Here is a 27,086-nt window from a genome sequence, read left to right on the forward strand (position 1 = left end):
ACAGAGGAGGCATAATGCCATCCCCATCGCATCGTATCAGGAGACACATAGTATCAGTTTGATCCATTACTGGTGACGCTAAGTGGTACAGTGCTGGTGATGACATCTCCCGGTTAAGGTGTCTGCCAGCTCCGTCCACTGCAAAGCAAGCCACTCCGTGGAATGGTACATAGTGGTATGTACATTGTCAAACAACCTTTCGCTCAGTGGCTTTTGCTTCTAATGAACAACCCGGTGGCTCCTGAACTTGTGCCTCAGTTTGCTCCTCCGAACAACGAGGATAACAGTGGTCCCAAAGGGATGCTTGTTTTGAGGACCAGTACTTGGCACACAATAAACGCTCAGTAAACGTTTGATATTACTGGACGAAGGCAAGTGTGACAAGATTAAGGGCAGGGCTAGGGCTGCATTCTAGTCCTCGGGACCCCGCTGCAGCTCCCACGCAGTGAGCGAGCGAAAGCGACGGAAGGATCCACACCGCCACGCCCTGGAGCCGCGGGAGCTGAGCCGGGCGGGGACCCCTAGCGCCCGGGCCGCGCAAGGCCCCCTGGGACCGGTAGTGCTGGGCGTGGCCTAGGGACTACATATCCCGGAGGCCCCCGCGCGGCTGCTTCAGCCGAAGCCGCCTCAACCCCTCCAGAGCGACGGCGGCGGCCGCGGCGGCTGAGTCGGTGGCGGCGGCAGTGGCGGCGGCTGCGGGCTGAGCGGCGAGTTTCCGATTTAAAGCTGAGCTGCGAGGAAAATGGCGGCGGGCGGTGAGTGGAGATAAAGGAGGAGCGGCGGCGGGCGAGGGGGTGGAGTGCGAGGCGGGGGAAAAGAGGGCGAGTCCCTGGGCTGCCGCGAGCCGGCGGCTGCGCCTCCGTGGAGGCGCTGAGGGGCGCGCCGAGAGGGGGGCGCGCTGAGATAGTTTCGGGGTGTCGGGGCCGCGTTGCTTTTCCGCAGCCTGGGGCGGCCCGCGGCAGGAAGAAGGGGAGTCGAGGTGGGGGCGGCAGCCGGCTTGGGGGTGCAAGGGGGTCTCCTCGCGGAGGGGTCACCCCGACGAGTTTGGGGGGGACCGCGGGGGCCCGCTTTTTTCTCTTGTCCCTAAAGTTTTTATCTTCTCCCAGCCCTTAGGGCTGCTTTAGAACGCTCCCCGCGTCCACCTCCTGCCGCTGCCTCGGCTCCTCCGCAGTTATTCTGAAGAATTAGGGGGCGGGGGAAGCCGTACAGACCCCACCGACCCCCACGCCAGCCTCCAAGTCGCACTCAGAATCGGGTTGCATTTTGTTGCTGTGTTTCCTCCTTCACTTGGGCATTTTTAGTATTTTAACTCGAATTATCTGCGGAATTTTATTTTGGGCACGGGTAGGTTCTCCGCAGTTTTCTCAGTGAAAAGGCATTTTGCTACCTCTGGTGTGAAGGTTGGGAAATGGCAAGTGGGAAGTTGGTAGATCACATTTGGGGTTTGGCTGTCTTTATTAGTACTGTTTTTCCCGTCCGCATCTCTAATCTTACCTTACGTACATTGATTCAGTTTGTAAGGGTTTAAATTGTCTTCGCACATGCTTTGAAAGAAACGCACAAACAAACAAAAAACACACAAAAAACCCCCCAAACCAAAAAGTCACGAGCCTTTGGAAAGCTTAGTTGCTTCTAGTTTGGGGGCACTTAGGGTGGAAAAGTTAAACCAAAAGAGCAGTTATGAGAGGGAGAAAGCATCGTTTCAGAATCTCACTAAGCAGGAGGAGTTCGGGATTCCAAAATGGAATGACATGAAAGGTATGAAATTCTCCCGAAGTCGAAACTTTTTTTTTTTCCCCTCCCGAATGCGAAGACTTCCTTTTTTGCAGTTTTTGAGCAGCGCTTCAAAGCCGACCTGTTTTTGTTATTAAGCCTGTACGGTAAAGAAAGAGGAAGGCGAGTACCAGCTGTCTTGCAGCAGTGGGTTTAAATGGATTTGAATGAGATGAGCGAGTGGTAGTAGTATTGAGTGAGATTGCTGCATCTCCTTGATTTAAATGCCTGGCCTCGCAGCCACCTAACTGAGCCCTGGCTGCAAGAGAGCTTCAGTTTGTGTTGCAGCAGGTTGTATAGAAGATGGAAAACAACAACAAAAAAGCCCCCACCTCCCCCCCAAGAAAAAAAACTGCAAAAACCCCATCACCCCGCCTCCCCCGGCCTCGTAGGTCTTGTGAATGCCCCATAGACTGTTAAATGGAAATCTGGAAGTTCATGAAATGTTTGTTCTTGAAAAAAATTTAAATTATTGCTCTATTTAGAATAGATACAACATCCAACTGGAAAGGTACACAAACATTGAAAAATGAGTCTCTCCCTGCAATCCAGGTAATTTGGGTTCCTGGGAGGCAGTGACTATTACTGGGTTTCTAGAGTATCTTTGGTCTTTGGAATAATTATCTTAAGATTTTTATTTGAAACATACTCTTGTTGGGTACCAAAAAACAGGAAAATAAAATGAACAGAAGAAAAGGAAAATGTGGTGGGAATGTTATTTTCTCATCACGGTCATGAACAAATGTTGATAGCTATTAAGAAAAGGCTTCTGAACTTAAGTGCTTATGTTGCCTTATGTGCTAACACCCTTAAAGAAGTAACAATCTGTGGGGCTTTAGGATGAAGAAGGCTGCCAGGGTTCATTGTTTGTATGTAAGATGAAGCCTCTGTAACATGTAAAATGATATTGAACACTATAGCTGCTGTCACTGGAGGTTGTTTCAGGTTCTGCATTTAAATGAGCAGTAATCTAGGTTGCCTGTGATCCTAAATTATAGTGGTATTTCATGTATTGATAGAAGTGAGTTAATTGTCCAATCAGTATTTAAAAAAAAAGGTATATGTCAGCTTCTATCCTATAGAACGACATTTTGGACTTGAGGATTGTGGAATAAGTGGAAAGCAGTAATGTTTCTAGAGCAGTTTGTAGGAAATATTTTTACCATAAAATATTCCTTACCTACAGAAGCTTTGAAAATGCAAAACAGCCTCAGCGTAATTAACAGGATACCTATTTTTGTAATTTAGAATTGTGGTTTTGAATTTACCAGCACTTAACGATTTGTTAAAAAATTGAGTGATATTAGAATTTTGGCTGTTAGGGATTGTATTAAATAATTTCATTATATTTTGAAATTGAGTATACTGTCCACCCCTCCCTCCCATATAAGAGTTACTTATTGGGGTACCGGTGGCTCAGTCGGTTAAGCGTCTGCCTTTGGCTCTGGTTCCAGTCATGATCCCAGGGTCTTGGGATCCAGCCATACATCAGGCCCCCTGCTGTGCAGGAAGCCTGCTTCTCCCTCTCCCTCTGGCTGCTGCTCCCCCTGCTTGGGCTCTCTCTCCCTCTGTGTCAAATAAATAAATAAAATCTTTAAAAAAATTAAGAGATATCTTATATCAGGGATGTATTCTTATCCCTGTATGAGTAGTTATTTTCAATAAATCCCTCCACCCAAATAAATTGGCATTCATTCAGGAGGGAGTCAGTGTACTTTTGGACTCTGGCTTCTTTTTCTAGGAGATGTGAATTATAAAAACAGTTAAAAAATTTTTTTTTGAAAATATTTTATTTTCATTTATCTCACAGAGAGAGAAAGTGCAAGCAGGGAGAGCAGCAGGCAGAGGGAAAGGGAGAAGCAGACTCCCTGGGGCGCAAGGAGCTTGATGAGGGCTCTATCCCCAGATTTCAGGATCATGACCTGAGTGGAAGGCAGTTGCTTACCAACTGAGCCACCCAGGCTCCCCTAAAAAGTAGTTTTCGAAATGGTGACTTACTAAAGCCTTCTTGACTGGTCTTTTGAAGTAAACTTCCTTACAGTATCAGGGATGTATTAAAGATAAGTTTTTTTTTTTTTAATTTAGTCTTTTGTGTATTAATAACTATATGATTCTAGAGTAGTTTCTTTTAAAGACTGCTATGTTTTTGAGAAATTTTTAAAAAGAATAATTTAAAAATACTTTAGTTTGGACAGTAGGGTACGATAAAAACCCAAACTACTATTGTCCTGTGCCAAATTGTTAAAAGAAATGCCTTTAGGGTTTCTTTTTGCATTTTTTTAGACTATATAATTTCAAGCCTTGGCCTGAGGATGTAGACTACTTTTGAAACTTGATTTGTTGCAAGTTTAGAACGAGTATAGCCTCCAGTGGCTGTCTATATTGGAAAATGACCACAATTTAATGCAGTTGTTACTATAATGCTACTTAGTACTAGAAAACTGAGTTGTTGATCATGTTGATGAGTGGCTCATGTAGTTTCTCATGGGTTAAACCAGAGAGGACCTGTCCCAGTTTGGTTTGAACTTATTATATATTCCGTAGTATAGAATTAATTTCTCTTTCTTTCTTTGCATTATTGAGTGGTTAAAGCTCTGAGAGAGAAAATTAGTATTGGAAATGTATGTTAACTTTTCTCTTTCTTATAGTTAAATAGATTAAAGGAATAGGTGATTGTATGTTAGTTTAGGTCCTCAGGGATAGCATTGAGATTGAGTACTGCAGTAAAATGTAGGCATTTTCTTCCATTTTATTGAGTGCTTTTTGGGGGTGGGGGAAGGGATTACAAAATGAGCATTTCTCAGTTAAGGTGGAAGAGGGGCTCTATTGTAATGAGTCTTACTCCTTCATTTTGTTAGTGTTTGCTAGGTAAATTCATTTAGCCCATTGCTTTTTCGATAGGGTTTCTGGGAGATTGTTTTGGGTTAAGGGTACAGTTTATCCAGAGTCTAACCTTATTTTCAGCTCCTAACAAATGATGGAATTGACTTGAATTTAATCGCCTTACCCTTCTGGTGGAGAGTTGTTAAATGAACAGGAAAATGGCCAGAAGATACACAGCAGGAATTGAGGGGGAAGACCTGTGTTTGTCTAGGAGGCTGATTTATCCATAAGCTGCATGATCTTAGACTACATAGTGCCAGTTCCTAACTTTGTCAGCATTAACTCAGTTTGGTAGGTTTTGCCAGTGTAGGTCAGTTTACAGGGGGGCAGTAATAAAGGTTTATTTAGCTGTAGTAAATTTTGTGGCCTAGAGGCAAAGGAAAGACGTCTGATCTATCTATCCCATTTCAAAGAATATCTTCAATGGACTAGTCTCTTCTGTTAGTCATTTTTCCTATTTTTCATTAGGAATGTCTGTGTCCTGTTTTTTTCCTTTCTATGAATATTTTTTTATCGATATGTTCTAGGAAAGTGTGTGACTTTTTTTTTTCTTTGAGTGTAACTTTCCTTGTCTGTTGGTCACCTATGAAGGTATTCTTCTGAAATGTTTAATTTGTTTGATTAGAGGTTATGAGTGAGGGTTCTGAAGTTTCACTTTTTGGAAACTAGGCTGATTAGATTGCTACATTTAATTCTTCATCATCCATGTAAGGATGAAAAGGGAATGAATATTGGCATGGGTACCACATAGTAATGGATAATCTACTGCTCCCTGGGGCTTTGCTTTTGGTAGCTATGGCAGCTGAGTAGGAGTGGTAGATGGATAGATGGGAAAAGACTGCAGAAGTCAGCATAATCCTCAATTAGGATAAGCCTCATGGTTAATTGAATGTTGAGTGTACAGGTTAAATCCCATTATAACAAACTCCAGGGGACTAGCTAAATTATTTGGTTATACTGGGTTTGAGCTTTTTTGAATATTGTTTGAAATAGATTAGTCTTTTTGTTTTTGTTAGAGGTGTTGGAAAAATTTTTATTTATTGTAACAATTTGACTAGTTGTTACTCATATACCAATGTGTTTGATGTTCACTTTCAATGCTTTTGCCTTTAAAAAAAGGAAAAAAACCCATGTTTAACTGGGTATATAATTTATCCCCCCTCCCCACACCCCATCTTGGTCTAGAATAGCACCATTGGTTTATCTCAACAACTAAATAACTTATAAATACTACTGCCACCATCAAAGTGTGGTCAAAGGAAGTGGGAAATTCCCCAGGTTTCCAGGTGACTGCTGCTGGTAATTTTTTTCTGTCCTTGGTAACTTTTAAAAATAAGTGAATATACTTCATTTTGGTGTGCACTTTACTTTGTCAGTAATAATTAAGGTACCCCTTTTCCATTGATCCAGTTGTCATTCAAGACAGAGATCTATATGGTGTTAAAGAAAAAAAGGGGATGGTAGTGATGAAAGTGATGAAAAAAATTCATAAATATGGAATTTTTCAGTAACAGGATTAATATACGTATGAGAAAAATACTATTATGCTTGGTTGGAAATAACACTTTTTTTTTCTGTCCTGTACTTTCAGATTGATGTTCAATGAATTTAAGGCATTTACATCTCACTTTCATATCTAAAGCTAGCATTTTTAATTTGCTTAGAGAGTTGTGATTGGGTGAAGCAAGACATTTTTGAAGTCATTCTTTTAAATAGATGTTCCATGAAGGAGGGCAAATCTGAAAGAGGGAATTTCAAAGCAACCCAAGCAGTGTTTTGAAAGTTCTCGAGTCAAGAATAATGACTGGCTGGTAGGCAGGAAGCCTGCAGTTGCATTGTGGTATTGTTCCTCCATCTTATGCATTTGAGAACTTGAGCACAAAAGAGGAGAATGCGTGGGGAGGAGAAGAAAGAGTTTTAACAAAAAAAAGTGAGGGGGGAGACTTTCAGAGTAAATATTCTTTGCTGTTCTATTTAAGTGAAATCTAAAACCAAATTATTTTTACTTTGAGAGGAAGTATTTATTTATCATAATCTAAATGTCCTAAACTGACATTTTTATAAATGAGAGTTACTTGTTACTGATGATCATACGCTCAGTTTTAAAACAACTTAAAAAAAAAAAAAAATCTCGGGGGCCTGGTTGGCTTACTTGGAACAGCATGTGACTCTTGATCTGTAGGCCATGAGTTTGTGCCTCACATTGGGTGTAGAGATTACTAAAAATAAACTTATATAAAAAAAAATTACCTTTGAATACCTAATCAGTATCATTTGTTAGCCTGTTACTTTAAAAATGATACTTACCTGTGAAGAGAATAATTTTTTAGCTGATACTGTAAGCTTCCTGCAAATCAGTCTCTAGTTCTTACTTAAAATTTATAAAATAAAGTGGATGAAGTGTGTGGTTTTCCAAGGCTCATTATATTGGAAATTTTTTTAATAAAATTAATGTATTGTATAAATATGTAGAATGTCCTTATATTTAAATTTTGTTGGTCAAACATTAAACGGATTAAGCTCTTTATACCAGATAATAGTAACCTTTCAGTGCTGACTCATCATTTTGGAGTAAAATGACTTTGAGCTCCCGACCTCACCCTAGTATATGCTGTATGCAAAGCGAGTGCTTGTACACATGTGCCTGTGTGAGCGGGAGGAGGAGAGAATTTTCGGTCCCCTCCTTCTGTTGTAAGAATATGAAGTCATATTTTTCTTTACTCTCAGTAAAGCTGTCATCAGTGAAATGGATTATTGAATTTAAGTCACTCTGTAGATTAGCTGTATCAGCTTGATTTTGTTTCCAGATTGAAATTTAGCAGCTTTATTTGAAAATGTTTTAAGGATTACCCAGTATTCTCTTCACCAAATTGTGTCTTTAGTCTAAGTACCTTCTGCTCCATCTACATTCGTCTCTTTCCTCTTTACCTTTCTGGTAGTGGTTGTGTTTTATAAGGTTTTCACCCCGGCCACTGTGTTTGGCCCCATAGCAGTCAGAGCAAGTATTTGGCTGCATCTAGGAAAATCTAACTTTGCCAGTAAAAAGAATAACTACACACGTTACATCCATTGGAGGGCTGATAGTATCTCCTTCATATAATAAGACAAAACTCTTACTGTGTTAAATATTAACAATAATTTCATCAGTAAAACGAATTCAGGAAGCTACTTCAAAGTGCACAACCACTAGAATGGTGGAAGCCTTCGGTGGATGGATCCCGAGTTAGGTGAACCTGGAATTGTGAAGTCCAAAAAGCTCCAGTTTTCTTTTTCTCTCCTCAAAGTACAAAATATCTCCCACATGTTGCTTTTATTTATTTATTTTTAAAGATTTTATTTATTTGACAGAGAGCGCGCGCACACAAGTAGGTGGAGCAGCAGGCAGACGGGGCGGGGGAAGCAGGCTCTCTGCTGAGCAGGGAGCCTCATGTGGGGCTGGATCCCCGCATCCTGGGATCCTGATCTCCGCGGAAGGCAGCCGCTTAACTGACTGAGCCACTCAGGCGCCCTCACCTGTTACTTTTTAACCTAACTTTTCCTACCTCTGTTCTTCTAGTCTTAAGCTTTAATCTTTAATTTGCTACTGTTTGGTGGTTGCCCACTCCCCTGTACACACACATACTTACCCAGTGTTTGTTAAGTTTGTAGTGTTTAAGGCACTGTGAGAGTTAAAAAGGTTTTGACCTCCAAGTGCACACAGTTACTCACATCACTTCACTACAAGGCAATCTGTTTGGCTTATGAAGATCACGGAGTGGTTTAGAGGAGGAAGGGGGGGACCACTTCTGACCAGGTGATCAGGATGCAGGACTTTGAAGAATGAGTAAGATTTTAATATGGAGAGAGCAGTTTCTGTTGGTGAGAAATCGTTGGTAAGAGCTCCGAGGTAAGGCATTTTAAGACTGGGTGTGTAAATATTCAATAAATTTTAAGTGAGTGGATTTGGATAAGCTGGTTTTGTTTTTGCAGTCTTATTGCTACGTCTCTCTTAAATATATTTTCATTACAGCTTCTTTTTTTTGAAGATTTTATTTATTTACTTGAAAGAGAGAGAGCGCAAGAGGAGGGAGGGTCAGAGGGAGAAGCAGACTCCTCGCTGAGCTGGGAGTGTGATGCGGGACTGGATCCTAGGGGTCTGGTGCAGGATCATGACCCAAGCTAAAGGCAGTTGCTTAACCAACTGAACCACCCAGGCGCCCCTCATTGCAGTTTCTAAAACTGTCATTCAGGCCCTTTATTTCTAGATCATATATCAGCTTTCAAAGTAGTCTCTGTTCTTTCCCTGAGTCCTCTCTATACTTATTAAACAGCATTTTGATTAGAGTTTTTGCCTAAAAATCTACACAGTACAATCCAAAATCCTTAACCTAATATTCAGTTCTTATCATAGTCTTTTTAAAACCAGTCTTTTGGGGCACCTGGGTGGCTCAGTGGGTTCAGCCTCTGCCTTTGGCTCAGGTCATGGTCTCAGGGTCCTGGTGGGATTGAGCCCCGCATTGGGCTTTCTGCTCAGCAGGGAGCCTCTTTCTCCCTCTGACTGCGTCTCTGCCTACTTGTGATCTCTCTCCCTCTGTCAAATAAATAAGTAAAATCTTTAAAAAAAAATCAATCTTTCCCATTTTTGTTGCCCCTTATTTCAGTCACATTGCTGCTTTCTGCCTCTTCTCTCTTGCTATCTAGGCCTAGTCTTTAAGGTCCAGTTCAGATCCTGCCTCAGTTCGGTAACTTTCCCAGACTACCACAGCTGAAAATACAGTTCTTAGTTTCTGATATGAATCTTTATTGTCTCCCTACATGCATAGGAGTCAGTATTTATTGATTGGTAGAACAGATTCAGTCCAATTGTCTATTTTTTTTGAGGTGGGGACTATTTCTTTTATTAAGCTTTTGAAATCCTCTGTTTTTTTCACTTATATTCATTTTAAGTCCCCCCCAAGTGTTTGGATATGAAACACTTTCTAGAGTTGTAACTCTCAAGTCCACTTTTCTATCTGGATAGTGAGATAAAATTAGACTCCTAAGGATTTGCTTGGGACCTGTGTCTCCCATGTAGAGTTGTCCCAGATTAAATCAGCACTGGATCTTAGAATACGTTTATGTTTCCCAAATGCCCTAGGACTGCATAGTCCTTCTGTAAGTTGTCCAAATGTTTTTATTCAGTACCACTGTTCTCCAAAGAATTGTGCTAAAGCACGGTAGGCATTAAAATCCCTTTGTGATCTAGGAGCCTATAATCTAGTTGAGAAATAAGTGTAAATGAAAAAAAAAATATATAGTTGCAGCACTGTAAGTAAGTGGTTCAGAAGTTCAGAGGAGGAAAAGGTCATTTTCAACTGGAATTGTTAGGGAAAGCTTCATGGAGGAGATGGGTTAGATCTAAAGGGAATTAATTGCTGCTTCTGATCTCTCTTTCCCACATCTTTTATTCTTTAGTGCTGTTACAGTAAAAGAAAAAGTTTTTTTTTTTTAAATTGAAAAGGAGGCATAAACATGGTAGAGTTGAAGCAGTACAAAAAAGTATACCTTGAGAAAGTAAGGATTTTTTTTTTTTTAAGTAAGGATTTTGTTCTTTATAGCTACTCCCCTTACCAAAGGCTACTGAAGTTAGAGGATATTCTGTGCATGTAGTTTTGGATGTCTCGTCAGTAATTTTCAGTATTTTTTTTCCTAATCTTTCCCTCTCTCTATTTGTCCCCCCCTTTATTTCTAATTAAAATGAGGTTCCCACTATCTTCATTTAACAAAAGAACTTGGAGAGCCTTCTATATCTCACTTTTTTTTTTTTTTTAAAGATTTTATGTATTTATTTGACAGACAGAGATCACAAGCAAGCAGAGAGGCAGGCAGAGAGAGAGGAGGAAGCAGGCTCCCCGCCAAGCAGTGAGCCGGATGTGGGGCTGGATCCCAGGCTTTTAACCCACTGAGCCACCCAGGCGCCCCTATATCTCACATTTTTGAAAGGCTGTGTAATTCCATTGTCCAAATGGATTTTGTAAAACTTACTTTAACCAGTTTTGCTTGCTATTTCCAATCTTTTACTATTTTGATTGATATTGCAATGAACTATATGTAGATCTGTGTGTAGGCTTGAGTATATCTCAGTATAGACATCTTGGACATGAAATTTCTGAATCAAAGGAAGCATTTAAAACTTTAAATGGTTCTTTCCTAATTGCTTCCAAAGAGGTTATACTAGACTTTGGCTTTTTTTTTTTTTTTAAAGATTTTATTTATATACTTGACAGAGAGAGAGAGAACATAAGCAAGGGGAGTGGGTGAGGGAGAGGGAGAAGCAGACCTCCTGCTGAGCAGGGAGCCCAATGTGGGTCTCCATCCCAGGACCCCAGGATTGTGACCTGAGTCGAAGGCATCCGCTTAACGACCGAGCCACTCAGGCGCCCCTAAACTGGCTTTCATCTATTGTTTATGAGAGAGTCTCATTTCTCCTTTGTTACTTCTTTTCTTTCTTTTTTTTTTTTTTAAGTAGTCTCTATGCCAAGTGTGGGACTCGAACTCATGACCCCCAAGATCAAGAGCCGCATGCTCCACCAACTGAGCCAGCCAGGAGCTCCTCCTTTTATCTTTTAAAAACTTATCCCTTCCTCTTACTTGACTGCTTGAAGGCATAAAATCTATTTTTCATTGTCTAAGAGTATGAAACTAAATTTCCCCTGGAGTTCCCAAAGCCTTTAATAATCTGACTCTAATCTACATTTCCAGCATTACTCCTTAATTCTATGTATTTTATACTCTAGTTGCTGTTAAGTTTCCCTTGTTCTGTCTTCCCTGCTCTTAGCCTGGTAAAATTCTCTTTGCTGTGTTCTGATTTATAGTCTTAGATATAAAAGATAAAAGCTACCATTTATCCAAGCCTATATGCTTGGACAGTGTTTGGTGTTTAATGTACATCATCTCATTTAACAGTCTTTTGTACTGTAGAGCCCTTTTTTTCCCTTCAAATGAAGTCTTCTACAAAACCCTATTCAAAATAGAAAATGTGATTTTATTAAAATTTATATTCTAAGTTGAAATCTAAACTGTTTGCTGGTTATAAAGGCAGTGAAAATGAGATTGCTCCGATGAATATAAAAATTTGAAATTGGGTTATGAAGAACTGTTATGGATCTAAATCCATCTCTGCTTCTAGTTTATTTCTGTATTATGAAAATCCCAACCCATACAGAGTTATGGTTGCAAATGGTCTGAATTTAAAAATATTTTTTGATATATATAACAGTAGCACATGGGACAAATTCAAGGTACCATGAGAATACACTGGAAAGTAAGGGGTCGTTCCTCAGCTGTCTCCTGGCCACCTCCCTATCCCATCTCAGAATTATTAACTGTAGAGTCCTTGTTAACTCAAGACGTATAAATGCACATGCTTAAAAGCTTTCAAGTTTTGTGTATTTCTCCTACATTTTTGGGTAAATTTTATATTAAAGTGTAGCATACATAAGTATAGGCAGGTACATTTTCATAAAATAGACTCACTTAGTAATTGGCATTCAGGAGCCCTGTTCTGGATTGTGTATGTTTTTTAAATGATCTTGGGGAAGCCTTCATATCTATGTTTATAACTACTAAGTTCTTTCTAATAATTATACAGTATTCCACTGTGTGGATATATCATAATATATCCAGTTTAATATTACTACAAAGCTGTAAGTGAATATCCTCATATATATTTCTTTGTTCCCATTTGTTAGGCATATAAAAATTTCTGGAAGTAAAATGCTAGAGTATTAAAATGCTAGAGTATGAATTTAAGTTTTTTTTTTTTTAAAGATTTTATTTCTTTATTTGACAGAGAGAGAGATCATAAGTAGGCAGAGCAGCAGGCAGAGAGAGAGGGAGAAGCAGGCTCCCTGCTGAGCAAAGAGCCTGATGTGGAACTCAATCCCAGGACCCTGAGATCATGACCCAAGCCGAAGACAGAGGCTCAACCCACTGAGCCATCCAGGTGCCCCTGAATTTAAGTTTTATAGATAATTACAACTAGCTCCCCGTCGTAGAGGTTGTATCAATTTATGAATCCACCAGCAGTGTGTTTCTTCTAGTGCTTTTATGATTTCTTTTTCTTTTGTAACACACACAAAAATCAGTTGTAAAATTTTAAAAAATGTAAAATAAGGACTGCCTGGCTAGCTCAGTTGGAAGAGCATGTGACTCTTGATCTTGGGGTTGTGAGTTCAAGCCCCATGTTGGGTGTAGAGATTACTTACAAATAAAATATTTAAAAAAAGAAAAGAAAGTCAGTGTGTTAAACTGGTAGTGTAGATTAATGTAGTGTAAACTACAGTATGTTGTGATTATATATGTTCTGTTTAAAGGTGTTTAAAATATACCTATATAACATTTGGATGTGTTTTTTTTTTTTAATATGTAGAAATCTGCTTTTTTTTTTTTTAAAGATTTTATTTATTTAACAGACAGAGATCACAAGTAGGCAGAGAGGCAGGCAGAGAGAGAGAGAGAGAGAGAGGGAAGCAGGCTCCCCGCAGAGCAGAGAGCCCGATGCGGGGCTCGATCCCAGGACCTTGGGATCATGACCTGAGCCGAAGGCAGAGGCTTTAACCCACTGAGCCACCCAGGCGCCCCTAGAAATCTGCTTTTTTGAGGTATACTTTACTTATACTAAAATTGAACCATTTTGAGTGTGCCATGTGTTTTGACAAATGTAAACTGTTGTGTTACTACCGCCACAATCAAGATACAGAACATTTACATCACCCAGAAAGTTCAGTCTTGCTCATTTGTATTCAGTCCTTTTCTGGGTTTAGTTTTTGTAATGTTCTGCTTTCTATTACTATAGTCCAGTTTTTTTCTTTTTTAAAATTTTATTGAGGTATAATTGACATTCAGTTAATTACATATAAAGTGTATAATTTGAGTCCTCCATAGAGGTCTACCTGTGGATCTGTCACCACAATTACAATAATGGAAATAGCTATTAACTCTAATAGAAGCATTCTCGTAACACTTTTTTTTTTTTAAATTAAATTAAATTAAATTTATTTATTTGACAGATCATAAGTAGGCAGAGAGGCAGGCAGAGAGAGAGGGGGATGCAGGCTTCCTGCTGAGCAGAGAGCCTGATGTGGGGCTCAATCCCCAGACCCTGAGACCATCACCTGAGCCAAAGGCAGAGGCTTAACCCACAGAGCCACCCAGGCACCCTCCTAGCTCTTTATAACTTATTCCTCCCCTATCGTCCATAATTACTGATATGACTTAAGTCACTGAAGATTAGTTGAACTTTTTGAGCATTTTATGTAAATGGAATTGTTTGCTATGTACTCCCTTCCCCCCAATTGGCTGTCAGATGATCCTTTATTGAAATATTTTCCTTTGCAGTTCTTAGCTAGCTGGGCATTCAACTGAACCACTGTTAATTTATCTATGATGTCATGAGGGTGGCGGCCACCAGCATTGCAGCCCAAAGACTGGGCAGTCCCCAGGATCTCTTTAATGGTTCTAGAGAGTTCTCTGGGTAAAGATCTGCGCCTCATCTGTAGGGCCTTGTTGACCATCTCATCAAAAGTAGTATTTCTGCTGTGCTTAACCAAGAAAACACTACTCACTGTTTTTCTGCAGCTTTCTCTCTCTTGGAGATCCCTTGAGGGTTTTGATAATCAGGGCAGAGGCAGAAGGTACCATTTCAACCTGGGCCTTTCTATTCTGAATGGTTAGTTTCACTGTAATCCTCTACCCTTCCAGTCACCAGTTGCCTTGATGATGTCATCACCAACTTTTTTGGTGACAGATCTAGGTGGCTGATCTTGGGGGCCAGCTCAGAAATGGCACTGACTTCCCCACTGTGCACTTCAGGTATATGATTTTGAGCTGGTTGGGTTTGAACTTAGGCAGGCAGCATGGAGGCATCTGGTGTTGGATGAACCTGGATTTGAGATGACTGAAGACAGTTGCACCTTTGTTTCCTCCAAGCTGAAAACCAAAAGTACTATGTACTTTCTTTGAGGGGAGCTGTTTTCTTTGACTTACTGTATAGTCATTTTGGGATTCATCTCATCCATGTTTTTGCATATGTCAATAGATTAAAAAAAAAAAAAAGATTTTAAGTAATCTCTACACCCAACTCAAGGCTCAAACTTGACAGCCCTGAGATCAGGAGTTGTATGCTCTACTAACTGAGCCAGCCAGGTGTTCCGCATATATCAGTGTTTTATTTTTATTTTTTCAAAGATTTTATTTATTTATTTGACACAGAGAGATTGCAAGTAGGCAGAGAGACAGGCAGAGGGGGAGGGAGAAACAGGCCCCCTGCTGAGCAGAGAGCCCGATGTGGAGCTGGATCCCAGGACCCCGAGATCATGACCCGAGCTGAAGGCAGATGCTTAATGGACTAAGCCACCCAGGTGCCCCACTTCTTTGACATTTATATACAAGGATTTGTGGGGGCATAGCTTTTATTTCTGTTGAATAATGGAATGTCTGGGTTACATGGTAAGTGTATGTTCAACACTTAAAAATGTTAAGAAACTAGGATGCCTGGGTGGCAAAGTCGTTTAAGCATCTGACTCTTGGTTTCAGCTCAGGTTGGTGACCTCAGGGTTGTGAGATCAAGCCCCAAGTTGGGCTCTGTGCTCAGTGCAGAGTCTGCTTGACACTTTTTCTCCCACTCCCTCTGGTCCCCCCCCCCCCACATTTGCGTTCTTTCTTTACCCCCCCAAAATAAATAAAATCTTAGTTTTTTTTTTTTTAAAGATTTTATTTATTTATTTGACAGAGAGAGATCACAAGTAGGCAGAGAGGCAGGCAGAGAGAGTGAGAGGGAAGCAAGCTCCCTGCTGAGCAGAGAGCCCGATGTGGGACTCGATCCCAGGACCCTGAGATCATGACCTGAGCCGAAGGCAGTGGTTTAAACCACTGAGCCACCCAGGCGCCCAAAATCTTAGTTTTTTTTTAAAGAAAGTGCAACTTGTGTCTCAAAGTGGTGGTACCATCTTAAATTCCTCCCAGCAGTGTATGATAGTTTTGGTTATTCCACATGCTTACCAAAACATGTCATGGACAGTCTTTTTTTTTTTTTTTTCTTTAAAGTTTTTTCTTTTTCTTTTTTTTTTTTTTTTTTTGAGTAACACCTAGCATGGGGCTCTGACTCACAACCCCAAATCAAGAGTAGTCCAGGCTCCACCAACTGAGCCAGCCAGGCACCTCAGTATGGTCAGTCTTTTCAATGTTAGCCATTCTAGTGGATACATAGTGGTATTTCATTGTGGCTTTATTTTTTAAATTATTTTTAAAAAGGATTTTATTTGAGGGAGAGAGAGAATAAGCAGGAGGAGCGGCGGGGAGAAAGAAGCAGGCTCCTCACTGAGCAGCGAGCCTGATGGAGGGTTTGATCCCAGGTCCCTGGGATCATGACCTGAGCCTAAGATAAATGGTTAACCTACTGGGCACCCCCTCCCATTGTGGCTTTAATTCGAGTTTCCTTAAATGTTGAACGTATTTTCATTTTCATGTACTTATTTAGGTGAAATGTCTGTTCATATTTTTTGCCCATTTTTAAGTTGGGTTGTTTATCTAATTGAGATGTAAGTGTTCTTTAGATACAAACCTTTTTTGGGTATATGTTTTAGAAATATTTAATTTGAGGGGCACCTGGGTGGCTCATTTGGTTAAGCAATCCAGCTCTTGATTTTGGCTCAGTCATGATCTCAGGATTGTGAGAGAGTCATGCACTGGGCTCTGTGCTGGGTGTGGAGCTGCCTTGAGATTTTCTTTCAGGGCGTCTGGGTTGCTCAGTTGGTTAAAGCCTCTGCCTTTGGCTCAGGTCATGGTCCCAGGGTCCTGGGATCAAACCCTGCATCAGGCTCCCTGCTCAGTGGGGAGCCTGCTCGCCCCCACCCCGTCTGCCTCTCTGCCTGCTTGTGATCTGTCAAATAAATAAATAAAATCTTAGGGGGAAAAAAAAAAAAGATTCTCTTTCTTTGCTCCACTACCCTCTCCCCTGCCTGCATGCTTGTTCTCTCTTTAAAATAAAAAAAAAAAAAAAAAAAAAAAAATTGCGACTGTGGTCAGCTGTTTCATTTTTATAACTTTTTAGAAGAGCAAAAGTTTTTAATGTTACTGGAATTGTTTATTAATTTTTTAATAGTTCATGCCTTTTTTCTTGCATTTAAGAAATCTTAGCCCAACCCAAGGTTATTAAGATTTTCTCTTATGTTTTCTTCTAGAAGTTTTATAGTGTTAACTCTTAAATTTGAGTCTATGATCATTTGAGTTAATTTTTGTATATGGTGTGAGATAAGAGTTGAGGTTCATAGTCTGGTATATGGCTGTTGAGTTTTTCCACCACCATTTTTTGAAAAGATTATATATTTGCCATTTCTTTGATGTGGTACCTTTGTTGAAAATCAATCAGATAGGGGTGCCTGGGTGGCTCAGGTCATGATCTCAGGGTCCTGGGATCAAGCCCCACATCTGGCTCTCTGCTCAGCAGGGAGCCTGCTGCCCCCCTCTCTCTTTCTGCCTGCCTCTCTGCCTACTTGTGATCTCTTTCTGTCAAATAAATAAAATCTTAAAAAAAAAAATCAGCCAAATATATGTAGGTCAGTTCTGTCTTAACCCCAGTCTTGAAATCAGATAGGGTAAATCACCCAACTTTGCCTTCCCCCCTCCTGTTTGTTTTGGCTCTTCTAGGCCCTTTGCATATCCATACAGGTGTTAGAAAAATCTTGTTGATTTCTGCAGAATCTCTGGTGTGGTTTTGATTGTGATTGCATTGGGTCAGTTGATAATTTGGGAAGAGTTGATTTTTAAAAAATGTGTCTTCTGTGAACATGTTCTAGATCTGTCTACTTAGGTCTTTAATTTCTCTTAGTGTTTTGTAGTTATCAGCATATAGATCTTGTCAAATTTAATCACTAAATTCCATATTTTATTTTATTTTTATTTTTATTTTTTAAAAAAATATTTTATTTATTTATTTGACGACAAAGATCACAGGTAGGCAGAGAGGCAGCCAGAGAGAGAGGAAGGGAGGCAGGCTCCCTGCTGAGCAGAGAGCCCGATGCGGGGCTTGATCCCAGGACCCTGGGATCATGACCCTAGCAGAAGGGAGAGGCTTAACCCACTGAGCCACCCAGGCGCCCTGAGTTTTTTTTTTTTTTTTTTTTTTTTAAGATTTTATTTATTTGACACAGAGAGAGAGAGAGAGAGAGAGAGAGAGAGGGAGAGAGACAGGGGGAGTAGGAGAGGGAGAAATAGGCTTCCCTCCGAGCAGGGAGCCCAACATGGGGCTCGATCCCAGGACCCTGGGATTGTGACCAGGACCCTGGGATTGTGACCTGAGCCAGAGGCAGATGCTTAACGACTAAACCACCCAGGCACCCCTTGTTATGAGTTTTCAGAGTTTCTTTTTAAAGAGGTATTCTGGAAATACCTCTTTATCAGATATGTTTTGCAAATATTTTCTCGGTCTTTGGTGGTACAGATCTTTATTGGTGATCAGCAGTGTCTGTGTACTAATGCTCAAGTTTTTGGTTATAGGTATATTTTGGGGAATAACAAGTGCTTTTAAAGCTTGGTTAGCAGTAATATAGACATGTATTAAAATCCCATTTCTTTATTCATGTAAATCGAAGGAAAAAGTAAAATTACTATCTTAGAACATATCAGCTCTTAAACATAGTAAATTTTCTACTGTATTTAACTATTAAAAGTCTTTTTTCATCTTAAATAGCCTGGGGCTTGTTGTGTCTTTTTACCTCTTTAATAAAAATGCAACAATACGTTCTTGTCTACTTCCTTATTTATTATTACAGATTAAGATTAAAAACATCAAATATATCAGTCTGGCATAATACTAATGAAAAAGTGTTGGAGACCTTTGTAAGCTCTGAATCTTAGTCATGCCCGTTTGTCTTTCTTCCTTTAACCCTTACTGATCTCTGTGACTTGACCTCTGTTAGTGTAGAGTGTAGTCCTTCCTCCCCAGGCTATAGTATACTGTCTTCTCTTCTCCTGGTTTCTCTGCTTAACTATTCTGCTGATTGTGTTAGCTTTCGAATGCCTCCCCTACAAGCTAATGAGAAAGTACCAGCTTCACAGTATGCTATTTATCACATTTAGTATTTATATTGAATTACTGGAACTTTAAATCACCTCAGTATTTCCCTGGATCCTTTCCGCTGCTCCTCCTTTAAAAGAGTGACACCTTAGTTTGCTTACCAGTCCTCTCACCGTAATTTGAAGATCTGTATTCTTTCCTGTCAGAATTATTGTTTCATGTTGGAATTTTGGGAAATTTTGCAATTTATATTTAAGAAGGCTAGTTAAAAAAACAACAACAGTGGAAATTTCCAGTTTAAAAAAATAAAACAGCTACTGGTCTAATAACTGCTTTGCAGGAAGAAAGAAATATGAAAAAGAACCGCAGACATTCTGGATGTCAGCCTGTGAAATTTTCCACGATTCCTCATAATACCATGCAGGCATGCTTATACTGCTGGATTCAGTGCAGTCACAGTTGTGCTCTGAGTGGAATTTGAAGCTCTTCTGTCAGTGATAAAATGGCACCTAGCCAGCTTTTAATGATGAGTGCATAAATTCACACATCTAAGGTACTGTGTGTTTGGTTCATCTGTGGCCATAGCACTGAACTTGCAAAGTTACTTAAAAATCTTTTGAGTCAAATGAATTTTGTTTTTTGTTTTTTTATTTAGTAGATTCATTATGCCTCTGAGAATATAAACACATAAAGTCATTATTTTAGTTACAGTGCTGTGTAGATACTTATTTTATTGGGTTTTATACTTTATTGAAGAATGCTCAAAAGATTAAAACAAAAGTTTTAAAAGATTTGCATAAGCTCAGTATTAATTTGGTGTGGAGTCAAAAAACATTTTAACTTCTGTTTCATGTTCTTGTTAATGTTTCAGAGGGTCAGTAGACTTTATATTAAAGTTGATACTTATGTTGTGGTTTGGCTATTTCAAATTTGAAGGCAAATCCTATTATACTGTTTTCCTAGTGAAGGAAGTGTAGGTTGTCCAGTTCTGTAAACTGGCAGAATGGAATAATGAGCAGATTACAAAAAAGATTGGGATTGCCCACTTGTACTTTGCTTCATCTCTTTCATGGTAAGTGCCTACCAGTGGTTAAGGAATCATTAAAAAATTCTGATTTTATGAATTTAACCTTTTAAATCCTTTTTTTGGGGGGTAAGGGGTGGCAGAGGGAGGGAGAGAATCTTCCTATGTATTTATTAAAGATTTTTTAAAAAAAATTTTATTTATTTATTTATTTGACAGAGAGATCATAAGTAGGCAGAGAGGCAGGCAGAGAGAGAGAGAGAGAGGGAAGCAGGCTCCCTGCTGAGCAGAGAGCCCAATGCGGGGCTCGATCCCAGTACCCTGAGACCATGACCTGAGCTGAAGGCAGAGGCCCAATCCACTGAGCCACTCAGGCATGCCTTCTTCTATTTTTAATTAAGATTTATTTATTTTAGAGAGAGAGAGAGTGCTTATGTAGGGGTAGAAGCAGAGGGAGAGGAAGAGAATCTCTAGCTGACTCCCTGCTGAGCATGGATCCTGACCTGGGGCTCAATCCCTTCTATGATCCTGAATCAGGACCCGAACCAAAAAGAAGAGTCAGATGCTTAACTGACTGATTCTGTTTTTAAAAAAGTAATCTCTTTTAAAGAAAGGGAAGAAAAAAAAAAAAAGAGGTAATCTCTGTACCCAGTGTGGGGCTTGAACTCACAACTGCAAGATCAATAGTCACATGCTCTACATACTGAGCCAGCTAGGTACCCATAACTTTTAAAATTCTTATGCATTTCTGCAGTGAGCAATTTGAATGTTCAATGTGATATAGCAGATAAACATACATATCTTTGTGTGTTTTAGCACTCATAAGTCATTTATATTTTGGAACTAAAGGCATATAATGTATATTTTTTTCAGGACTGTTAGGTCTTAGAATTGAACAACAGTGTTGTGATATAACCATAACCTCCACTTCTTCTCTGTGGTCTCTTGCTCACCCCTTGTACAGTCTCATCCTTCCTCTTGACTTCTGTATCTATAACTCTTCTGTCCTTTTCATGCCCTTCTTCTTCTCAGCCCCTTTTATCTCCCAGCTATTTTATCCCTTTCCTCTTGACCTAAATTTTCCATCCTTCAAGTCTCTCATTTTTTCTGGTTGCTTAGTGTTAACCAAGTCTCTTTACCTGTGGAAGGCGTCTTTGCTCCAGGTGTTCTCTGTTCCTATCAGATTGATTTTTTTTTTTTTTTGTCTTCAGCCCCTGATACATACATCCTCAAGTTATCCCAAATCTTTTAATTCTCATTTCTGTTTCCATGTTTTCATTTATTCTACAGAGATTTATTGAGTGCTAGCCCTGTGTTGGGCTGTTCTCTAGATATTAGGGATACACCAGGGACCAGAATGACTATGGAAAAAAGAAAACCTCATAAGGAGACTGGAAAGTGGTGTGTATGTGTGTTGTGGGATTTACACTTTAGATGGGTAGTCATGGTAACCTTTTCTGAGAAAGTAGGATTTGAACAGAGCGTCCAGGAAGTAAACTTTGTGAATACTGGGGAGTGAGGACAGCCAGCGCAGAGGCCCTTTGGTAGGAGCATCGTTAGTATATTTGAAGAACAGTAAGGTGGTCGGTGTGCTAGAACACAGCGAATAAAGGAGTAAGTAGTAAGACAAGAAATCTGAGAGGTAGCGGTGTTGGCTCTGCTGTTTCCATCTTTTACTTTGAGTGGAGAGCCACTGTGGGTTTTTTATTTTTGGTTATTCCAGAAAGCTCTTCTGACCATTTTTTCCCCTTCTAATTAAAGCATTTCATTTTTTGTTACAAAAGTAATTCATGTTCATGTGGAAAATACAGAAAAGTACGAAGGAGAAAATAAACCAAAGAGCAAATAAAGATTACCAGTAAATGTCATTATCCATTATCGAAGATTCTGTGTGTCTGTCTTTCCACTCATTTTTCTTTGTGCTTGTATACATACACACATACCCCTTCTTCACTGTAGTATTTTAGCAGAGAACGAATAAACTGAATTAGGCTTTAAAGAAATCCCTTCAGCTGCTTTATGAAAAGTAGCCTTACGAGGACAAGAAGCAGGGAGATTCATTAGAATGCTATTACTGTAATCCAGCTATGAGATAATGTTGGCTTACATCTAGTGGTGGCAGTGGAGGTGATAAGCAGTGGGTCAGATTTTGTCTGTATTTTGAAGGTACAGTCAACAGAATTTTGTGATGGATTTAGTGTGGGGGATGGGGGTAGGGTGGGGTGTGGCACTAGGGAAGGGGAAGAATCAAGGATGACTCAAGTTTTTGGCTTGAACAACTAGAAAGCTTTGGTTTCATTTTTCTTGTCAAACTATCCAGGGTTCAATTCAGGCTCTATCTTTAATTATGTGTTTTTCCTGTTCATCTGAACTTGTAGTTATTTCTTTCACCAAGCTTCTAGTCTATTCTGCCTACCTTGGCACTTGGTACCCATCACAAGATGGCATATATAACAAATTGCTTTACTCATGTTAATCTCCCTGACTAGGTAGTGATTATCCTTTTATTTATTTATTTAAAAACATTATTTGTTAAATAATCTCTACACCCCTTGTGGTGCTTCAAACTCACTACCCCAAGATGAAGAGTCATATTAGTGGTCATCCTTTTAGAGGATCATGCTGAATTTATGGATCTGCTCAGGGACTAACAACATTGTGGCCATTCAGTAAATGTTGATTAATTGTACACTTCTCAGGCTTTTGAACGAGGTATGAGAAAACCTTAAAGTAAATGTCTACTTTAGCTTGCTTTGGCATATGGTCATCTTTTTTTTTTTTTTTTTTAAAGATTTTATTTATTTATTTGACAGAGATCACAAGTAGGCAGAGAGGCAGGCAGAGAGAGAGGGAGAAGAAGGCTCCCGGCTGAGCAAAGAGCCCAATGTGGGGCTCGATCCCAGGACCCTGGGATCATGACCTGAGCTGAAGGCAGAGGCTTTAGCCCACTGAGCCACCCATGCGCTCCTATGGTCATCTTTTGAGAACGAATTGTTTTAGATAGTTATTTTCCTCATTTATTTATTTTTTAAAAAGATTTTATTTATTCATTTGACACAAAGATCACAAGTAGGCAGAGAAGCAGGCAGAGAAAGAGGGGGAAGCAGGCTCCCTGCTGAGCAGAGAGCCTGATGCTGGGCTTGATCCCAGGACCCTGAGATCATGACCTGAGCTGAAGGCAGAGGCTTAACCCACTGAGCCACTCAGGCGCCCCTCAGTTATTTTGAGTCTAAAAATATTAAATACTTTTTTATTTGCATAAAGTGTTACCTGTTTTCTTGAATTCTGTCACATCATGAAGACTTTTTTTTTTTTTTTTTTTTAAGATTTATTAATTTACTTTGGTGGGGGAGGGACAGAGGGAAGAGCATCTGGAACAGATCCTCTTACCTCAAGCAGTAGGGCCCCGGGCAGACCCAACCTCTCCATCCATGAGGTCACACTACCTGAGCCTGAAACCAAGAGTTGGATGCTCAAGCGACTGAGCCACCTAGGTGCCCTGGCTTTTTTTTTAAGTGGGCTCCCTGCCGAACACGGGGCTTGTACTCATGACCTGAAGATCAAGAGTTTCATGTTCTGTAGCCTGAGCCAGCTAGGTGCCCCAGCACTTTTTAAAAAATATTAATTTCTTACCTTTGTAAAGCATCCTTAGGGATAAAAAGATGAGTGAGAAAAGGTCCCTGCTCAGAAAGGAGTTTAGGCTTTGGTGCAGACAACATAACATACACACAAATATGTGTGCTTCATGAATATAACATCATATTACGATTTAACACAAAACAAATTGTTATAATGCCTTTGGCATTCTGAAGGCCGTAGGGATTCTTTGCCTCTTTATTAAATGATGTTAGACATCTATACTTTGAGTTCTTGTTTTTTAAAGTAGGTTTTCAGACTTAGTCCTGACTTTGGTACTTGCTGATGTCAGTTGTGCTTTTACACCCCCTTTCCCTTTGCTTTTATTTGCATGAGATTTCCTTGGAGCCTTGTATCAGTATTCTCTTTTCTGTCTAAGAGTCTGATATTCAAATCTTCAGCTACAATTAGCTGCAAATCTTTACAAGCTTTAGAAAAATGATTCGTTGACACATTTATAAGATGATTTTTAAAGACCTAATTTGCTGTCTCCTGTTTCATGTTTCACAAATAACCCAAATTATTATTCCTCTTTCAAATGAATTTAGTGTATGTTTTAATTTTAGAAACTGGAGGTGATGTTATATCTCCCTTTCCTGTTCTTTTTTTCCCCTTTTTTCTTCTTTCCTTTTCCTCCTACCCTTCCCCTTCTTTCCTCCCTTCCTTCTTGCCTCCTTCCTTCCCTTCCTATTTAGTATCTCTTCTGGTTCTACTTATTCCCAAATCTTTGCTTAGAGCAGAAATGCTTGAATGCCTTGTTTTGCTTCCAGGACTTTATTTTGAGTTTTGTTTGTGTTTTAGTATCTTTCTGCTTAGCTTTTCAGTATTTGGGACAATCTGTTGACTCACTTGTGATTTTTTTTTTTAAACTACTTCTTTTGTGTGCCATAGAAAGTTATGTACTAATAGAACATAAACTCCGTGAAGACCGGGAGTTACTTTATTTACTGCTATATCTTTAGTGCCCAGAATGATGGCACGTACATAGTAGGCACTCAGGTATTTCTGCAATGAATTCAGAAAAACAGTAGTAATGGTTCCTATTTATTGAGGATATACTATATGCCAAAGTGCTCAGCACTTTGAATACATTTGGTGGCATTTCCATCTGTACTGCTGAAGGAATTGTTTCCTATTCATATGATAGTATGTGAATAGCTGTGAGGGAGAGGGGAGTTGAAGCTAGCATTTATTGAGGATGCTGCCAGCTGTTACCAAATTTAATCAGGTTCACGTTATACAACGCATTATTATTATTATTATTTTTAAAGATTTTATTTATTTATTTGACAGAGAGAGATACAAGTAGGCAGAGAGGCAGGCAGAGAGAGTGAGAGGGAAGCAGGCTCCCTGCCGAGCAGAGAGCCTGATGCGGGACTCGATCCCAGGACCCTGAGATCATGACCTAAGCCGAAGGCAGCGGCCTAAACCACTGAGCCACCCAGGCGCCCTACAACGCATTATTTTATGTACTGCTAGGTAAAACTGCCAATTCAGCTATGGGATACTGAAGATAGAAGGACATATTCTGATTTCACAGATGAAAAAAATTGAAGAGGGGAGCCTGGGTGGCTCAGTCATTAAGCATCTGCCTTCAGCTCAGGTCATGATCCCAGGGTCCTGGGATTGAGCCTGCATCGAGCTCCCCGCTCCACTGGAAGCCTGGTTCTCCCTCTCGCACGCACTCCCTTTGCTTATGTTCTTCTTTCTCGCTGTGTGTCTTTCTGTCAAGTAAATACAATCTTTAAAAAAAAAAAAAAATTCAAGAATCTCTGAAATAAGGAATCCTGTGTTTTATATAAACTCTCATTTCACAATCATAAAGCCTTTTATAGGTGGGCATTACTGTCCTTATTTTAGAGATGAAGGAATTAAAGTTTATAGGTTAAGTTTATAGGTTAAAATACTCAAATTACAGAGGATCCAAACTGAAGTCTTGATTGCAGAGGCCATGCCCTTTTTACCACCTCACATTCTTCAGGAATCAGGGAAACAAAGTAGTACATTGGCTTATCAGCTCTGGCTTGAGGATTCTTAGTTGGTGTGGCTTGAATGTTTTCTTAATGTAACTGATTTTTTTCTTTCTAAATCCACAAATATTGTATTTACATGTACCAGCTACTCTGTGTTTTTCTGTGTATACAAAACAATATAAGGCCTTATCTCTCCCTCTCAAGAAATTTATAGTCTATTTGGGGAGATGAGAAATAAACATGAAAGTTAGATAACTAGAGAAGATTTAAATAACATATCAGAATAATGAAAGAGGTTTAACAAGGCAATGCAGGATTAATTGCCAAATAAATTGTACAAATAATTGCTTTTGGAGTTCAGAGGAAGGAGAGATTGCTTGAGGCTGGAGTAATCCAGGGAAGGATTTAAATGAATTCCTGAGAGATAGTTTCAGTTAGGGAGATTATTTACTTACTTTAAAATTGTATTAGTGTTTGTTACAGATGGAACTGCAGACTGTTGAACATGAAGAACTTTGGTACATTAAGGTTTTTTTTTTTTGTTTTTAAGATTTTATTTATTTATTTGATAGACAGAGATTGCAACTAGTCAGAGAGGCAGGCAGGGAGAGAGAGGAGGAAGCAGGCTCCCTGCTGAGCAGAGAGCCCAATATGGGGCTTGATCCCAGGACCCCGGGATCATGACCTGAGTGGAAGGCAGAGGCTTTAACCCACTGAGCCACCCAGGCGCCCCTGGTACATTAAGTTTTTTCCTATATATGAGAGCAGAGGAATTGCCTCCCATAGAAAAGTAGAAGAAATCATGTGCTATCACATTGATGGGAAAAACACTCATTTTAGAAGGGTGAAAAAATGGGGTGTCTGGGTGGCTCAGTTGGTTAAGCATCTGACTCTTGATTTTTGGCTCAGGTCCTGATCTCTCAGGGTTGTGGGATTGAGCTCCAAGTCGGGCTCTGAGCTCAGCACGGAGTCTGCTTGGAGTGCTTGGTGTGTGTACACGTTCTCTCTTAATAAATAAATTAAAAGAAGGGCCTTCCTTTCCTGTGTGCCCTGAGTGCCACTCTTGTCTCATTTACAGTCATACTGTTGAACCATTGCTAAGGTTATTTTTTGTGGCTCTTGGAGTCCATGATGAACTTCTAAAGGTTGGAAGCAAGCATTAATCCTCTTTATGTTACTAATGTTTTCTGTGTTTGGCAGTATGGCCTTTTAGTTAAAGATGTGTAGCAAGCAAATAATAGTCAGTCATACTTCAGGAGGATATGACTGACTGGCAGTGTTTTAAGACTTCATTCCTGAATTAGACACTCAGTACTCAAAGTAGGGTTGAAAAGCTTGTTACTTGTTTTACGGGATCAGGCAAAAGCAAAACAGTAAAGGCTTAGAAAGCAAGAGAATTGCCTTTTGGAACTTGTTGGGATAATCTTGGGTATTGTATTAAACCTTCTGGAGACATCTGAGTTAGAGCACATGTAATATTCTCCCACCCCCTTTTTTAAAGAGAGAGCACGCACAAGCATGGGAGGTGGGGGGCAGAGGGAGAGGGAGAGAGAGAATTTAAGCAGGCGACACACCCAGCAGGAGCCCAACCTGGGGCTCAGTCTCACAACCTTGAGATCATGACCGAAAAATTAAGAGTCGGATGCTTACCTGACTGAACCACTCATGTGTCTCTCTTCCCCCTTTTCAAAACAAAACAAAGCAGTTTTTCATATTGTTAACAAAAATTAGTTACAGATTTACATGGCTAACAAAAATTCAG

General features: G+C 39.9%; 1 protein-coding gene across 8 annotated transcripts in view; it reads left to right on the forward strand.

The window, feature by feature from the left end:
- The first annotated feature begins 608 nt into the window (after positions 1-608).
- Positions 609-27,086, forward strand: part of NCOA3 (nuclear receptor coactivator 3) — a 142,372-nt gene continuing 115,894 nt past the window's right edge. For 7 of the 8 annotated variants that reach the window (XM_045980301.1, XM_045980303.1, XM_045980300.1 and 4 more), the window contains exon 1: positions 609-755. The gene's annotated coding sequence lies outside the window, so the exon portion shown is untranslated. The remainder of the gene's footprint in view (positions 756-27,086) is intronic. The other variant, XM_045980304.1, reaches the window with a different exon arrangement.

The sequence above is a fragment of the Meles meles genome, chromosome 16 (genome assembly GCF_922984935.1).
Source record: "Meles meles chromosome 16, mMelMel3.1 paternal haplotype, whole genome shotgun sequence".
In the NCBI taxonomy this organism is placed as follows: Eukaryota; Metazoa; Chordata; class Mammalia; order Carnivora; family Mustelidae; genus Meles; species Meles meles.